We start from the raw sequence: 6,000 nt of genomic DNA, 5'->3' as shown, positions 1-6,000 counted from the left end.
CTCGTTGAATATCAACTAGGCCGAGAAGGTGGCCTAGTTCGGCTTGTTCCTGAAGCAACACAGGCGTGCCGATATTCACAATAACACACACCCTCTTGTGTAATATTGCTTAAATAAAAGTCTGCACGGGGTGAGTAATCAATGGGGGAAAAAAAAAAACATTTTGGGTGTATTCTCTCTCAAACATTATGAATGACAACACTGTGGACTATGACACAGTGAATTGAAATTGTGATGCTTGTGTAACACTCCATTATTTATGAAGTCAGACAAACATTGAACACAGACTGCATGCAGAGCCCCTGCTGGCCTCTACAGTTGAAGTCAGTCAGAGAGAATGAAAATAAATAACCCACTCCTGTGTGAAGTAGGTGTGATTTCCAGCGAGCGAGTGGTCAGTTTCATAGGACGCAGACAGAGCACATTCTCACATGAGTATCCCATTACTGTCATGTGCTTCCAGTCTGCCGAGGACAGTCTATCATCATCAGGATCAAACGGGATCAGTGTTGCTCGATTTTGTGAGTGAAATAAGCAACGGGGTCTATGAAAACAAGCCCAACAGAAGTAACGTCACCAAGCCATACATGAGCACTTTAAAAACACTTATACTGTATGCATTGGCCTTTAAAAAATAGCCCATCTACAAGCTAACAACACGTCAAACTTTCCTGAAAATGTAAAGTTGACAATAATTTATACCCCCCTTTTCTCCCCAATTTAGTCGTTATTCAAATTAATTCCTCCCTCACACACATTTCTGTGTTGTATCCTGCCGACTCACCTGCCAGTGAGGAGCCCCCACCGTGAGGACGTAGAGCCTTCGTCCTACTCCTCCCACCCCCAAGGTCGAATATGCAGGGACATTTATCACCCTCCTCCCTGCCCGGCTTCCCTCTCTCAAACACGGGCAAGTTGTGTCAGCATAGACACCTGACAAAGCCGGATGCACCACGTTGGATTCGAACCCTCAAGCTCCGTGGTGGTGGGCAGGGACTTTACCACACTGCGCCACTCAAGCTTTCAAAACAAATCTTGTGGAACTGCAACTATAAATATGTACATGCTACTTTGCAGAAAAATAAGCCCAATGTCGCTTTCAATAAGCAGACATGGCAACACCGAACAGGACCAGGCTCAGACAGGCCTGCTGTGGACATAATCTAATGGAATTCACTTCACTGTATCTTCTGTGTAGTTACAAAAAAAAACTAAAGAATTCAAGACCGAGACAGTATTGACTTGTATATTCTAATCAAGTGCATATTTATTCTGCTCATGATTTCATGGCAAGTGCAGATTATGAAAAGTAAACAGTTGACAAAACTGCAAACTGATATGAACTGATTAAACTGGGATCCAAATCAAACATGATCAAACCTCTTGAACTGAACCAGAATTTCTCCTTTTTGAATGTGTAACATTTCTGTGAGCTGGAGACAGAGCTAGGCTGGCTACTTTCAAGTTTATTTATTAATTTTCTCTGCATTTATCTCCCTTCAAAACCGATGATACATTTTCTGTTCTCTTTCTTCCAGTTTCAAGTCCCCCCCCCCCCCAACAGTTTTACTTACTGTGTAACATTCTTTGGTGTTCTGTAGCACTAAGGTCTCTGTGACCATTGCCAGACAATGATTGTTCTTACCACACATGGCAGCAAGTTCACAATGAATCAATGTTTGGCAAATGTCTAACATTCTGTGCTCCCGCTTTTCATCACAAGTTACAGTCCATCTCCTGCCATCTGCAATCTATCTTGCAACTAGAAGCAGTGCTCTTCCGAGCACAGGTCTCCACCAGGTCAGGCATGTAATGTGTTTTACATAAGTCGGCCTCCTGATGGCGCTATAAAAGGCTGATGTAAAAAATGCAGGGAAAAGGTTTTACCTTGGCCTCTAAGGAGTGCGCATACAAAGTTTGACACTAATCGGTGGAGTTATAGGTGAAAACATGAATCGGCCTGTTATAGCGCCACCATGAGGCTGATTTGATTTTTCTTAAGTGGCATTTATTCCTCTGCCTATTGGGAATGTGCATGCACAATTTCACCAAAATCGCACACTGCGTTCAGGATTTCAGGCATTTTATTCAAAACTGACCAATCCTGCAAACTTTGAAAGCCAGTTTTAGCCAATCAGGATGGAATATGGAAAATCTGACACATCCATGTCGATCACATGACTGTAGAGATACTGTCTACTGATTTACGTGATTTTTGGACAAAATCTGTAGGAGTACTGGCAAAAGTTAGTTTTGCAAAAGTCGGCCTCCTGGTGGCGCTAGAACAGGCCCATGTGAAATATTTGGGGCAGAGGTTCTGAATTGGTGTCGAGGGAGTGTGTGTGCACAGTTTGGCAGCGACCGGGCCAACGGCGCCGGAGATTAGCTGGTAACGGACAAACGGACGGACGGACGGACGGACGGACGGACGCACGCACGGACGGACGGACGGAGGGGAAAACATACTCTCCCTCAGCCTTCGGCTGGTGGAGACAATGAAGACAGACATCGTCTCTGTAGGGTGGAAACCTCATTATGTCTAACACTGTTACTTTTAGAATTCAAATTCAAAAATAGCTAAAGTAGCAGATCTACAAGCTCAGAACGTGTCACTTGACGTGGCTTTCGGGCTTGTAGATCTGCTACTTTTGATACTTTTGTTTGACGCTGTAGTACGATCAGGTAGGGCTGTTCATTTAAAAAAAAAACACAAAAAGTTTGAATATGGAGATAAGAGGTTTCTTCCTGACAGTGACGATATTATAAAGGATAAAGTACAATGCCGCCATGTTTATGATTAGCCAGAGAGATGGAGTTTATCACACTGAATACTAGTGACGTAAGGACTGTCCTCCACCAAATACATGCTGTAACTCAACTGCAGTAATAGTCATAGACATTTCTGAACTAATTTCTGAACTAATTGATTTGTTCTGTTACGGCCCATCCCTACTCTGGCTGTCACTTTTCCAGTAGGGGATGGCCAAGGGAGGGAAGGTTGTCAGCCACTGGGCCTCATCTGGGGGTTATCAGGGGAAAAAGGCTGGGGAAACTTAACACCCAAGACAAAAAATAGAAAGACCTGCCATCTCTGGTTTACTTCCCGTGAAGTAGTGTTGGACGCTTTTTCAGGAGACCGGAAGCAGGCTGGAGTAATTCCAATGGAAGAGTGAACGTGAACACAACTTCTGAACCATGCATTCTTTAGCCCCATGTTCACTGAACTAAATATTGGACCCAATAGCCACAAGCCTTACACAATTTACCCAAGATTTTCATACTGAAATGGCTTTTTTCAGAGACATCAGTAGAAAATCCACTTTATTATTTACCTTTCACTGTCCCTGCAACACACTGTCACGGGATCTAGCACCAGTAAACGTAGGGCGTTCACAAGATCTGCCGTCAGACGCAGCGACACCCACTTAAGCCTGTATCATAGTCGGGTCCGCGGTGGAAGGCTTTACACCGCGGTGTAGTCTTTTCGAGTCTTTTTGAGTCATGAAACTACAACGTTACATCATTCCTCACGGTGGAGAGCTTTCCACCGTGAGTCCCAACACATCTCTCTGTTTTTACTATCAGACAGACAGGCTCTACACCCCGTTCACTGATTGGTCGACCTGAACCGGTCTAGACGGGGTAAAGGACTTCACCGTGGGCCGTGACTATGATGGCCTGCACTTATTTTCTGACTTGAGGTGGAAAGCTTTCCACCTCAAATTTGCGGTGGATAGGTCTCCACCGTAGACTCTGATACGGGCTTTAGGAGACCATTTGTAGGATGTGTGTACCATTTTGCTTCTAGTAGCGGATGGCTACTAGAAGCACATCTTTTCTAACACTCTCTCCTCCAGTGAGCCAGTTGCATTTTGTTTTGAGTCCCTGCCTTATTCTCAGTCACACCCACGCATACACTCACGCACACACACACACACACACACACACACACACACACACACACACACACACACACACACACACACACACACACACACACACACACACACACACACACACACACAAACAACTAATCAATTAACACATTCTTCTTCAATGAAGCTAAAGCTGACCATTAATTAATCGACTATGAGGGGACACGCCTACAGTATATACTTACCGGTGGTATGTCTGTCTGTGTGTCCAGCTCTGTTTTGTTTTGTGTTTCATAACCGACATATGTTTCACACATGAAGCAGTGCCAGGACTCTATTAGATGTCTGGTGGAATGACTGATATAGGCCTATATATTACATAACTGTCTGTGAGTACATATTCTGTAGGCTACCCACCACTCACACACCAATCATAAACTGTAGCTACAAGTCACACACAACCTTCACCCAAGACCATTAAGTCTGATTCATAGCCATAAATGAATAAACATTTGGGTAAAGAACAGGAAATCTAAGATAAGCTCAGGAAATATTGTCATAACAGTAAGCAGTGATTTTTATTTAAGTTCAACTCATTTAAAGGGGAAGACCACCCATTTTCAATATTGAATTATGTCATTAATATACCTTAGAGGAGTTGTGTGGAAATAGAAAAAAAGTTCCCCCCCTTCTGTGTTGCCTAGAACTGGAAGATTGATTTTGGGGTTTGTATTGTAAAGTCCAGAGTGTGATGTCATCATTCTGGACTTTACAATACAAACCCCAAAATCAATCCTCCAGTTGTAGGCAACACAGAAGAGGGGGAACTTTTTTTCTATTTCCACACAACTTCTTTAAGGTATATCAATGACATATTTCAAAATTGAAAATGGGTGGTCTTCCCCTTTAAGTAACAATCAGATTTTCTTCTCTGTCTGTTACAGTATGTCAAGGATCATGTACGGTAGGTCACAAACCAAAAAAGGATGACAGAAAGAAACTAATTACTGTACAGGATTTGTCTCTTCTCCATATTTACCAAAAAGAGTAATGTTATTCACTGTAAGAAGAGAAGCTTACAGTGTGTTTATGATTGAGGAGCTCATTTCCAATCATCTTTCCCCTTGTATTTGTACTGTACTGTATATCCCTGACACGGGCAACTTACTTAACATCAGCAATTTAATTAACTTTTTGAGTGCTATGGCTTTGAAAATATTTCTTTTCCACCGTTCAAAAGCCATGGAGTCCTTCTCTTAATTAATTTACGGTAAGGATTGAGCAATGGCAGCTATGATTTATGTGTAACACATATTACCTAAACCATTCTCTCCAGTGCCATGTGCCTCATCTGGTCTTCAGAAAAACACTACTGTAGTTGATCAGCATTACATTAAATATGAGATTGGTGAATCTGTGTGTGCGTGTGTGCATAGGGATTTACACTCCTTTAAGGCCGTTGGTAGGGCATTCCACATTTTTGTGGCATAGTAGGAGATACATGCACATGATGAGTAATGAAAGGGTTGGAGGTCTCAGCCTTGCTTGTAAACAGGCCTGTAAAGCAGCTCTCAGCCCCCACAGAACATCTGGCCAAAACCACTGGATCATGGAGGTCTCGCATGGAGCGGCAGTGATTCCATGTTCCCCACCCAGTGACAGGCCATGCCAGCTCTTCATACGCTAGAGAGGAAACAAAGAAACCAGCTGTAGATGATGGGATGATGGCAACAACATGCTGATGAAGGCTAGCCGAGGTCAGGAGTGGCTTATTATCTGTCCCCGTTACAATGTGCCAGACCCCTGGTAGATGGATCGCTGAGGTGGAGCGACACAGCTACCATCAGCTTGCAGTACTTGCCACTAGACTTGCCGCACCCAAGCCGTGCTACTCATGCGCTGAGTTGGCGGGATCGACTGAGCTACCCGGGACACAAAGCCGAAATGCGCCCGCTTGTCATGACTGCTGCTGCTGTAAATTTAAAGAAAGTTCACTAAGTTCATTATAGCATGTTAACTTCCCGGGAATAGAAAGCCTGCAGTTTCTATTGGCTTGGATTCCCCATCGATGGTGTCACTGGTATCCATGGGTTTCTGAACTGTCCACAGCCCTCCTCTGGGACAC

The sequence above is a fragment of the Nannobrachium achirus genome (assembly GCF_963921795.1).
Source record: "Nannobrachium achirus genome assembly, chromosome: 6".
In the NCBI taxonomy this organism is placed as follows: Eukaryota; Metazoa; Chordata; class Actinopteri; order Myctophiformes; family Myctophidae; genus Nannobrachium; species Nannobrachium achirus.
This window is presented reverse-complemented; position numbering follows the sequence as displayed.